Source organism: Peromyscus leucopus, chromosome 8b, assembly GCF_004664715.2.
Source record: "Peromyscus leucopus breed LL Stock chromosome 8b, UCI_PerLeu_2.1, whole genome shotgun sequence".
Lineage (NCBI taxonomy): Eukaryota > Metazoa > Chordata > Mammalia > Rodentia > Cricetidae > Peromyscus > Peromyscus leucopus.
Window position 1 is genome coordinate 86,048,315 of NC_051086.1, and position 12,281 is coordinate 86,060,595.

Genomic DNA, 12,281 nt, shown 5'->3' on the forward strand with positions numbered 1-12,281 from the left:
ACACACACACACATATTCTCCACTTCTGTTCCCCTTTCCACAGTCCTGGAGTGCAGAAGGAACATTCCCAGGTCCCTCTTTGTCCCTGTCTGATGGAGATATTGTTACTGGATTTATCAGGGTCAGAGCCTCTGCCCTCTCAGCCCTGGACAGCCACCTTCGATAAACTGATTAAAAAGACAAATTCGCTTTTTTAGGTGGTGCATACATCTTCCAGAGGCAGAAGCAGGTAGATTTCTGAGTTCTAGGCCAGCCCTGTCTACAGAGTGAGTTCCAGAATCAAAAAAGTAAAAAAAAAAAAAAAAAAAAAAAAAAAAAAAAAAAAAAAAATTAATGGTAAAAATGTAGAAAAAGGAGATTGATTCATGTGGCCATATTAGGAAGGGGACAAAGGGATCCAGTGACATCTTCAGGGTTAGGTGAAGAGAACAGCAAAACAACCCAAGAGGAAGTCACTGTGCCCTGTAGATCAGCCAGAAGGGAAACCATTCCCATAGAGGTTGCTACTTTTTACACCACAGTGTAAAAGTGGAGTCTCAGGTATCCTAGGCTGCCCTCAATTTCCAAATGTGCCCAAGGACACCCTTGAACTCCTGATCCCCCACCTACCTTTCTCAAATACTGGCATTACACGTATGTCTCATCACACCTTGTTTATGGGATGCTGGGCAGGGCTTCATGAGTGCAAATGTTTTATCAATCAATTGATTCATAACCAGAGCCCCAAGAGCCCCAATTCTCAAAGCTTGTGTGTGTGTAGCCTCTCAATACATTACTGCTCAGCCACAGCATATCTATATTGATGTGGGAAGATGTCAAAGAGAGTGGACTGAAAAAGACCAGTAGGATCTTATTGCGTTTGTTTTTAATTTTCTTTTCTGTGTTTTGGTGTTTTGCCTGCATGTGTGGCTTTATACTACATGTGTGTCTAGTGCCCCTGGAGGACAGAAGGGGTATTGCACCCCCTGGATAAGCGTTACTTATGGCTGTGAGCTGTGGTGTGGGTGTTTGGAATTGAAACCATCCTATTAACCACTGAGCCATCTCTCCAGCCCCTTTGTGTTAGTTTTTAATGATTTCCCTTGGTGACCTTTGTGCTTGGATTTCTCACTGCAGACTCCGGGTCAGGTCTTTCTGAAGATTAATATGGATGACAAGATTTTTTTTTTTTTAAATTAAATCACATGTCCAGGACTAGGAAGTAGCTTCATTGGCTCCGTGAGGCCCTGGGTTCATCCCTAGTTCCATACAGGTACACAAGCATAGGTATATGCTTGTATATTTGTGGAGTGTGCACATCGTGTGTGTGTGTGTGTGTGTGTGTGTGTGTGTGTGTGTGTGTGTGTGTGTAGGGGGAGAGAGAGTGAGAGAATCAACTGCAGAGTCTGTGGATACCTGCCTCCCCCAAAGCCAGGTCTTCCATGACTGGTTCCCACACTCGCCTGGCTCTCCACATTTTCTACCCACAGGTGAGACAGTCCAGGAGACTTGGGAGCCTCCAGCCATAAGGGAGGGGGTATTCCTTGGGGTTGGCCAAGGTGTGTCTCATAGAGACTCTCTCGGGGGCACCTTATGGACGTTAGCACACATCACCCACATTACCCATGCCAGCCCACTCCAGGGTGTGCGCTTTGCTGACTTTTAGCCTGTCCTTGTCCTTTCTCCGCTGGTCATGGAGCTTGCCTTCCAGCTCCTGGCAACGGGGTCTGCTTTGGGGGATTCCCCACTTAAACACCAGCCTCCTCCTTCCACGTCGGCGTTCCCACAGAGAGCCCTGGAAAGATGCTGTGTAAAACCTGAATTTAGAACACAGGGCTGAGGGGTGTGCCCTATTCAAATGTCTTGGAAATCAAACCATCGCCATACAAAGGCAGAAAATTCCCAAATGGCTGCCTGTGCTCTGGAGAGTTCTGGAGGAGGCGACTCGCCAGCTCCTTCCCTGTCCACGATTATGTTCTTTCAGTTGTTGGACTCTCCACCCTTCCCTTCCTATTTGTCCCTCAGTGGGGACTCTTCCTTTTGTCTTTGGGTTTTTATTTGTTCATTGTGTGTGTGTGTGTGTGTGTGTGTGTGTGTGTGTGTGCACGTTTGTGTGCCAGTGTGCGTACTTGTGTGTACCTATGGAGGCTTTACCTTTTTTTGTTTTTGTTTTTTGAGACAGGATTTCTCTGTCTTTGGAGCCTGTCCTGGAACTCACTCTCTAGCCCAGGCTGGCCTCAAACTCAGAGATTCACCTGCCTCTGCCTCCTGAGTACTGAGATTAAAGACATGTGCCACCACTGCCCGGCTACAGTGTTATTTTTAAATTAATTACTTACTTGTTTTTTATACATAGGGGTGTTTTGTCTGCATGTATGTCAGTACATCATATGTGTGCCTGGTGCCTGCAGCGGCCAGAGGAGGTCACCGGATCCCCTGGAACTGGAGTTACAGATGGCTGTGAGCCACCGTGTGGGTGCTGGAACTAGAACTGGGTCCTCTGCAAGAATGGTCAGTGCTCTTCACCCACTGAGCGGTCCTCTGGTCCCACAGTGTTATAGTGAAAGAATGAGAATGGAACATTAGTCAATGTCCAATAGCAATAATTAGGCTGGGCGGTGGTGGTGCACGCCTTTAACCCCAGCACTCGGGAGGCAGAGGCAGGCGGATCTCTGAGTTCCAGGCCAGCCTGGGCTACAGAGCCAGTTCTAGGACAGTCAAGGCTATACAGAAAGACCCTGTCTCAGAAAACCAAACCGACCAAACAGATCATACACCTGGAGGGAGGAACAGCTTCCTCCTGCTTTTATGTGGAAAACGACCAGAGAAGACCCGGTGTAAGACTTCCAGGGACAGTCTCAATGTCTACGTTAGCCACAGTGAGGAAGAACCAGGGAGAGAGCAGCAGACAGGAACCGGCCCTGTTGGAGGGTCCGATTTCCAAAGAAGCAAGGAGCTGGAGTCCCAGGCTTAAAGGAAGTGAAACGTTGGTCTGCAGAATTCGGCGGCTGACAATGTATGGGCAAGACGGAGTCCAGGCGACGCGCCAGCGAAAGGAGTTTGTCCCCGCCTACACGCTCTCGCCGCACTACCTCTACCAATCACAGTTGTCCTTGAGTGGTTTGTGGGGGTGTGGCTTTGTTCAACAGGTGGCTGGTCGTACTTTGGGGGCGTGTTAAGTATTGTGTTGATGGGATGCCTGGGATGGGAACTTCTTTCCAAAGTCTCACCCTTGGAACCACAAAATGGAGTTTCAGAGCCCCCCACCCCCGCACCCCCAGGATCTCTGGAACTGAGGTGCCATCAACCATGAATGAGCATCTGGTGAAGGTCCTGGGAAGTCACCCTGACCAACTGACCTAGGAGAAAAACCGAGTGCTCGGACTCGGAGAGGTCATGGCACACTCACTCACTGTGGGTCAGGGTGGGATTTTCTAGAAGGTGGATCTCCTTTGCAGAATCCTCTTGTCTGTGGGTGACTGTAACTTGTAAAATAACTCAAGGGAAAAGAGGGGTTTTGTTTGTCTTTGGTTTGCTCCTATGATAGGATGGGGATGAAATAGGTACACAGTCTGCTTGGTTCAGGGTCCGCAATGACTTATACTGTAACTTGATTGGAATGAGAAATACTCAGGGCTGGAGAGATGGCTCAGAGGTTAAGAGCACTGACTGCTCTTCCAGAGGCCCCGAGTTCAATTCCCAGCACCCACATGGTAGTTCACAACCGTCTGTAACTCCAGGTCCAGGGGAATGGACACCTTCACACAGATACACATGCAGGCAAAATACCAACGCACATAAAATTTTTAAAAAAAAAATTTATTTTTTTTTAAAAAGAAATACTCAGATCTAGAGAGATGGTTCAGAGGTTAAGAGCACTAACTGCTCTTCCAGAGGCCCCAGGTTCAATTCCCAGCACCCACATCACAGCTGTCTGTAACTCCAGCTCCAGGGGATCTGACACCCTCACACAGATATATATGTAGGCAAAACACCAAAGCATATAAAATATGAATAAATAAATAGATAAGAAATACTTAGGGGACTAGTAAATCTCAGCTCCGGGTTTCCAGGGAGGATTTGATCCCCCAGCCAGGGAGGGACCTGTAGAAGAGACCAATGTGTGTAGAAGAGACCAATGCGCACACCTTGCTTACAAAATGCTCAGCATGTCGGTGACCTTCTACGGGCACAGTGGCCCAGGACCACAGTCAGGGGCTCAGTGACGTCCAAAGCTCTGTCCACAGAGACTCTAGAAAGAGTACAGGCTCCTCCAGGAGATGAGGGTGGCTGCCGGGCCAGGCCTCCCTGAGCCTATCAAAGCACACTCCGCCCTAGAGCTCAGTCTGCTGAGGGCTAGAAGCAGCTGCCTGTGGCAGGAATGGACACAGCATGGTCAAGACAGGCTGCTTTGGAAGGTCTGGAAAGCCGGGAAGGGAAAAAAAAATCCACAGCTCCCGCAGGCTGGAGATGGTGGATGGGGCACTTCATCACGACTCCACTAGGGGGCACCACATCTACAGAGAGACGGGGAGCTAAGCCAAGCTTATTTTTCCCAACCACAACCCCTCCCTAGGGTTGAAGGGACAGATGTCTTGCCAGCTGGGGGGTGGGGGAGGAAGCAGACAAATGCCTCTTGAGACCTCTGTGTGGTCCTGTTAAACAGTTGGGTGTGAATGTGCATGCTCACGTGCGTGTGTGTGTGTGTGTGTGTGTGTGTGTGTGTGATGTGGGGGATGTGGGCAAATACTTCATAAAAATCTGTTGGTTGCACTAGCAGTCTCCTGTTTATGTGAACGGGAGTGAGTACGTTGGCACACACAAATCTCGTCAGTGAAAATACAAGAAAGCACGGACGTAAACACACATTCCCTTCATTAAAACCTGTGTCCATAACATGCGGCATTTTGCGTTATCTGGCTTGGATGTGGCTGAAAATGTAGGGTTTGAGGGGTACGTACCTGAAGATTTGCACAAGACTATGGTGTGAGCCTGGGAGTGTGTGTGTGTGTGTGTGTGTGTGTGTGTGTGTGTGTATGAATGAAAAGTGATTTGTATGTGTTGCTGAGAGCATGGACATGCAGCATTTGTGTGTGGAGAGTTCACACGTGAGTGTGCACCAAACTGAGTGTGTGAGTGTGAGTGTGTGGAGCAGCTTGTTTCCTGGGAGTGCCTCTAGAAGTGACTAGGAGGGAGATTGGGTACAAAATTGAGCCTTCATTATGTTTGCTAAGGTTGGGAGAGATCCTGAATGGGGGAGGTTCGTGTGTGTGTGTGTGTGTGTGTGTGTGTGTGTGTGTGTGTGTGTGTTTGCATGTGAGCCCCTGTGTGGATGGGTGTGTCAGGGTCTGGCCTCCTGGGTCAGTGTGGTCTCAGAACCCAGCTCTTTCAGGGTGTGCCTGGAGCATGCCAAGAGGGAAGTGTGGCTGAGGCACCCACCTGAAGATTGGCCCAGTCCTCAGGTTTCACTCATGACCCTGTGACATCAGCGGCAGCAGCTGTCCTCGCCGGCCGGCCGGCCCCCCAGCCAAGTCCCCCAGAGCTCCAGCCCCAGCCCGAGGTGGGCACGGCACCCCGGGCTCGTCCGCCACCGCTCCGCTCTGCTCCCGGCCAACAGTGAGTACTGTGCCTTTCTGTGCCAGCCCAGCCTGGTACCCCAAGGGGTGGGTCACCCCAAGAGACAGGTGACCCTGGCCTCAACCCCAGCATGGTTCTGAGGAAGTCACCACTTTGCTCTGGCACCGCTGACCTCTCCGCACCCGGCTCTGTTGTCTGTGCCTGGACCCCGCTCTGCCGATGATGTGCCCTGTCCTTGTGCGCTAACCCTCTCTGTCCCGACTGGCCTTCTCTGCCCTGTCGTCTGTTCTCTCTGACCCTGCCGTCCGTCCCCTGAGCAAGGGTCCCCATTCTGGTCACAATAGCATGTGACCAAAGCTCAGCTCCAGACAGGCATAGGGTGACCCGAAGGACAGGGTCCAGGCTGTAGCTTCTTCAGGAAGGGACGTGAGGGAGAATCAAAACAGTGAGTCGTCCGTGGGCTTGGCCTGCTTGCTGAGGCTGGGACAAGCCGGCAGAGGAGAGCGGCTGGAGGCCGGGTGGGGGTGGCGGCGGCTTCTTTGCTCTGTTGAAAGAGGATTCCATGAGATGCCAGCGGAGGACACATCCCGGCTGCCACCAGTCTAGGCTCTGCCCACTGTCCCGCCCTCCTCCAGCCCCTTCTGCCAGCCACAGGCCTGCCTCTTCGACTGGCAAGTTGGGGGCGGCGGGGAGGGGGAGGGGGGGCAAGAGATGCAGTCCCACATAGCAGAGGAGGGGCCCAGGGGAGCAGCCCCATATAGCCAAGAGGGATGTGGGATGTTGAACCAGAGAGTGTGCCTTGAGAGGAAAGAAGGGGTCATAGCACTCAGGGAACTCTGGGGACCAAGAGAGTCCTGAGAGGACTTGAGGACATATGGGTTCCCAGTGTAGGTCAGGGGAGCAGTGTCCAGCAGACCCCCACCCCCCACCCCCTTTACTAAGAATAGGACCCTCAGGACACCAGGACAGGGTGGGCAGTAGTGGCTGGCAGAGAAGAGGTGTGATTAGAGCTGGGAGACACTGCCTGGAGAGGCTAGGGCCAGTTGGGTGTCCAGGTGTTTATGGGAAGGGTCAACTTACTGGAAGTTATGAAGGCGTCCATCCCAGTCTTAGCTGGGCATAGTGGTATACACCTGTAATCCCAGCACTTGGGAGGCTGAGGCAGGAGGATTGCCATGAATTCAAGGCCAGCCTGGGCCACATATGACTTCATATGGGTAGAGACTGAGATCTCGAGGTCAGAGCAATGTGGGGCTAGGCTATGTCCAAGGGTTCAGACCCTCTAAATGTCAGGAGGCAGCCCCCACCCCCCACCAGGCAGGAGTCTTCCGCCTGCCCTCTCTTCACCCTGAAGTTCACACACGAACAAGTCACTCAGCAGAGCCTGGGAAGGCTAGAGGCATGGGGAGCCTTTGATGAGGTCCTGCCAATGAGCAGGTCGGGAAGTTTGGGGAGGAGGAAGGGGCTGAGTTTCGGGGAGGTGTCAGGAGCAACATACGTCATCAACCATCTGCCACCACAGCTATGGCTGTATCAAGAGTACCCTAGCAGTGGCGAGGCTGGGTGACATTGTGTGGGGTTGGCGATAGCGGTAGGTAGGTTGTTTTTTTCTAGGACCCCTCCAGATACTTCTGGGGTTACCCCCAAGTCCTCTGCCTGTAGTATGAGGCATCACCCTCTGGGGTAGTGATGGGGACAGGGTAGAAGCTAAATATCCCAGGACCTTTGAACTTGTCAGGAGGGCATCCAGGCAAAGGTAAGCCAGGCCCAAATCTCCACAGTGTCCAGATCACAGAGAACAGAAACCACAGGCCTTGCATCCCGTGATCTCAGCAGCCTGCCGTCAGCTGTAGCCCAGGCACCCCTCAAAGGATTATATGTAGAGATTTAGGGTGATAGGAGAAGGTGGATGAAGAACCTTTGGAGGCCCAGCTTGGCCCTGCTTGTCATTTCCGGTTTGGAAATATGTATGCTTCAGAATTCAGGACTGGGGGTCACCTCCCCTGCTCAAAGATAGGCAGATGAGAAGCCTGCTCCAGTAACTTCTCAAGAGCGTCTGTCCACCCCAGACCAGGACCTGACTCAGACAGAGCGGGCACCGGATCTCCTGGTGAGATGTGAGCGTCCTGACAAGGGCCCTCTGCCTTGGAGGCCTGGCAGTTCTGGCCATCAGAACAGCAAGGAACCATGGGTGGAAGGAAGTGAGCGGATAGCACAGCTGAAGGCAGGAAGAGGCAGAATGGAGAAGAGAGAGGGGACCAGAGGTCCCAGAGCAGGGAAGCAGCTGCCCCATGAAGTCTGGAGAGCAGGGAGGAGACATGGGGGGCACAGAGGCAGATTGTGGGTGACAGCTACACTTCACGGGCCATGCAGTCGGCATCTTCAACACCTTTCCACCAATACTTGGGCACTGAGGGGGTCACACCGCAAGGGAGCGGCCAGGGCTCAAGCCACAGTGGTCAAGGCCCCTGCTCTCTGGGGAGGACTCGGGTGGGACTGAGTCGGGACAGAGCTTTCCTGGGACCGTGCAGACTATGAGTTGTTGAGGCAGGTTCTGGGGCTCTGGGTCAGTCTGGTGGCTCTTTCAGGGGTCGCCAGTCCCACTGAGGCAGGGCCAGGGCAGGTCTCACTGTGGTTCCATCGGCAGGAGCTGGGGACCCGGGTTTCTTTCACCTTTATCCCCCGCTCCTGGCCTCTGTATGTGCATCCCGTTCTGCAGCATCAGCATTGGCTATTTTTATTCCCTGCTGTTTTCAGTCAACACCCTGGGTTGAGGGTGGGGAGGGTGGCAGAGGAGTGAGGGGCCCCAGGAGTCCTAAAGGCTGTAGAGTGGGCAAGGGGGAGGCAGATGAGGCAATGTCCCTGTCTCGGGGCCCCCTGCCTGGAGTCCTGGCCTAGGAGGGAAGGGTAAAATCCAATAGTCACTGGACTCCGCTCAGGAGCCCCTGGTGGGTACTTATAGCCTGTCGGTGGCAGGTTAGCCTGGTGGTTAGGACAAGCTGAGGGCCCAGCTGTCAATCCCAGTTACTAACTGCATAATGAGCACCTGGTAGGCCACTTACCCTTTCCAGGCCTCATCTATCAGCAAAGTGATAACAACAAAATCACAGAGAGGATGGCAGCAAGTTCACGGGCACTGGAGTGCCCAGAGCAATAGCTCCACTGCAGTAGCTGTATAGAAGAGCTCATTAAAACACAATAAAACACCTCACCACAGGAGTGAGAGAAGGAAGAGGCCACAGCTTCTGGGAACCCTTCAAAAACCAAGATTTGGAGCCCGAGGCGATGGCTCGCTCCATAAAGTGCTTGTTCCGCAAGCGTGAGGACCTGGGTTCGGGTCCCCAGCCAGCTGTGCCCGTTCCCAGCACTAGGAGGTAGAGACAAGAACATCTCTGAGGCTTGCTGGTCAGCTAATCCAGCTGAATCAGTGAGCACCAGACCCAAAAACAGGACACTGAATAGTGACCTCTAGCCTCAACCCACATATACGCACATGTATGCACACCACACACACACACACACACACACACACACACACACACACCAAGGGTGGGGGAAGTCAGGGATCTTTCTCTTCTTATCTGATCTCCCTGGAAGTGAGGGCCTCTATAGCATGGACTGTGGAGAGCTCCAGCTAGGTTGCTATGGGGGCTTGGAAGTAAACAAGGCCAAGGCCGTCCCGGCAGAGTCCTCTGTAGCAAGGTCTGCTGTTGACTCGTGTTCTTGTTGAAGTTGGCAGATTTCAGTCGGTCTGACTTTGGAAAAAGGACCTCAAAGAGGAGAAGGAGGAAGGCTTTCCTGACACAACTTCTAAGGGAAGTCCCCAAGAGCAGGAAGAGGCAGCACAGGCCGCCTGAGGACAGGTGGCGGCCGCCAGAGCAGAGTCTGTCAGCCATCCTTGACATCTCAGGTGTTGCCTGATGGCTGGCGGCCACAGTCCCTGCTCCCAGGGCCTCTGCAAGGAGGCCTGTCAGCTCCCCCTCCCCGTGTGAGAGGGGCTGACAGCAGATAGAGAGCTAGGTTGATCCTGGAATTCTCTGGAGGGTCGGAGGAGCGTGGTGCAGTATAGAGAGGCTGAAGGCAGAGCAACAGAGGCAGGGAGTTCCTGAAAGGAATTACCCAGGAGGAGGAGCCATGGTGGTGGAGGCAGGCCCCCACCCCAGACATGTTCAGAGCAGGTGGGTGGCTCACACATGACTACAGTGTGTGTAAACGGCACTTTGGAGAGGGCACCATTGTATACTAGGTATTGTTCCGTAGAGCGATTTGAGCCAACAGAAGGCAGGAAGCCCCAGGCTTGGATAGAACGAATCAGTCTCCCCACCCCTTTGAGCAGCTGGGAAATGAGTCAGAGTTGAGGGAGCGCTCGTGTGTGTGTGTGTGTGTGTGTGTGTGTGTGTGTGTGTGTGTGTGTGTGTGTAAATAGGCCATAGTGGGATCTGGGAAATGAGTCATGGAGTTGATGAGAGAGACAAAGAGACAGAGAATGGAGAATGGATCATACAAATGGGCCACAGTGGATGGAGTTGTGTATGTGTGGTAGTTCACTGGTTCCAGTAAAAATAAACTTCAGTTAGGGATAGTGGTACAACCTATAGTAAAAGTAAGTCCAAGCCACATATAGAGACCCTGTCTTGAAAGAAAGAAAGAAAGAAAGAAAGAAAGAAAGAAAGAAAGAAAGAGAAGGAAGGAAGGAAGGAAGGAAGGAAGGAAGGAAGGAAGGAAGGAAGGAAGGAAGGAAGGAAGGAAGGAAGAGAGAGAAAGAAAAGAAGTATCCAAGAAGTTCTTTGCCAGACTGTTGACCATGTTCCCAGGCCCTGAGTCCCAAACACAAAGCCCCGAGAAGCAAGCTCTCCTTCTAGGCCTGCCAGGGGTCTACTGCAGCCACACTTTTCAAGGAGGCCAGGCCAGTGTAGGGACCACTTGTGCTGTAGGTCAACTGTGCCCAGGCCAGTGCCCCAAAGGGCTGGAGGGAGGCCATGTTTGTAGTGGCGGGCACACGGGGTTGGCATGGAAGAAAGCTCTGTTCAGATCCTTAGCTGGGACAATCAGACGGAAGCACGTGAGACAGGGGCTGGCACGCTGCTGCATTTTCACCAGAGAATCTGGGGCCCGGGAACGTGACGACTCGGTTGGTGCTATGCACCTCTTAGCATGCACTGGGTCCCAGGTTCAGCCCCAGCAGCATGCACACCAGGCAGAGTGCCAGTCTGTAATCCTAGTATTTCTGAGGTGGAAGCAAGAAGATCAGAAGTTCTGGGTCATCCTCGGCTACATAGCAAGATCAAGACCAGCCTAGAATACGTGAGACTCTGCCTCAAAAACAAGGAAAAAGAAAGGAATGGGGGAGGTGAGGCGGGGAGGGGGATGGAGGAGAAGGGAAAATGGAAGGACGGAGGGAGGGAGGAAGAGAGGGAAGGAAGGGTCTGTAGCTCAGGGCTGGGGGTGTAGCTCTACTGGTAGCATACCTTGCCTGGCATGCGTAAAGCTGTGGGTTCAATTCCCAGCATGCCCCGAATGATGCATGGTAACTGATTATTACCTATCGATTGGGTAGGGAGTGCTAGCCTAGCCCAGGACTATTACACATTGCAAGTCAGATGACTGCCCCAAGATTTAGGGCCAGAAGAACCAATCCTCCAACCCCTGGGGCGTTTTTCTCATGTTGGAGGATGCCTGATCTACATTTTCTGTCTTAAGGGTTTAGGGCTGGGAAGGAAAACTTCCCTGGGGCCGTTCTCCTAGGGATAAAAGAGCTGTGAGGAGATTGGGGGGGGGGGGGGGGGGGGTCTGGGGCAAAAGCTGAACCCAGCCCGTTTGTGGTTCTTATTTCACTGGCTTTGAGTCAACAGGAAGCACTCGGGTAGACAAAGGGTTCAAGCTGAGAGGCCTAAGATTGGGGGTGAATGACCCCACATTTTTGGAAGTTCTTTAGAGCCTGGCAGGCTACAGGACTGATTGTAGACGAGGCTTCAGATGTGGACAGACAGCCACCCTTGGCACACAGTCAGTGGGAAATAATGTGTCCATCCCTGTCATTTGTGTCCCCTGGTTAGATCGTGAGCAGGCTGGTTGAATTGGGACTCTAATCCTCTGTACCCCTTCATGAGCCTCCTCTATGAGCCCAGTGGGTTTCCTGAATTCTGGGTGCCACTCAGTGCCCAGGGGTTTCCTCTCTAGTCTTCCAGCTCTAGGCCACCCTCCAAGGCCCCTTGCAACCTGTAGAGTTTTCCTTACAGTGTTAGGCCGGGGATGGGGGGGTGTGGTGGGGGGGTGGGGGGGTGGCCACCTACGATGACTTCCTCTGTGCTCTGGCCTGCCAAGGCCAGGGCCACTTGTTCTCTGTCTTCTCCAGGCTAAGTGCTAGCAGAAAAGTAACACAGCTAACCCCGTCCCATCCCCTCACTCGTGGAGCTGGGCCACAGTGGGGACCGGGAATTTGGGGAGCAGTCCATCCTGCTGCTCAGTGCTGTCTTTGATCAGAACGGAAGTTTGGTGTGCTTGAGTCTCCCAGGGTGTTTTGTATCTGAGCCTCCCCGGCAGGGGACCCTTAAAACAGATCTCCACTGGCACCTATGGCTCTCGGTAATGCCTTGCCTGTCTGTCTGTGGCTTGTTTCTGAGCCAGAGGTTTACTACGTAGCATAGGTTAACCTGGAATTCACTGCGTAGTCCAGAGTGGTCTCAAACTCATTGGCAATCCTTCCGCCTCACCCTTCCAATTGC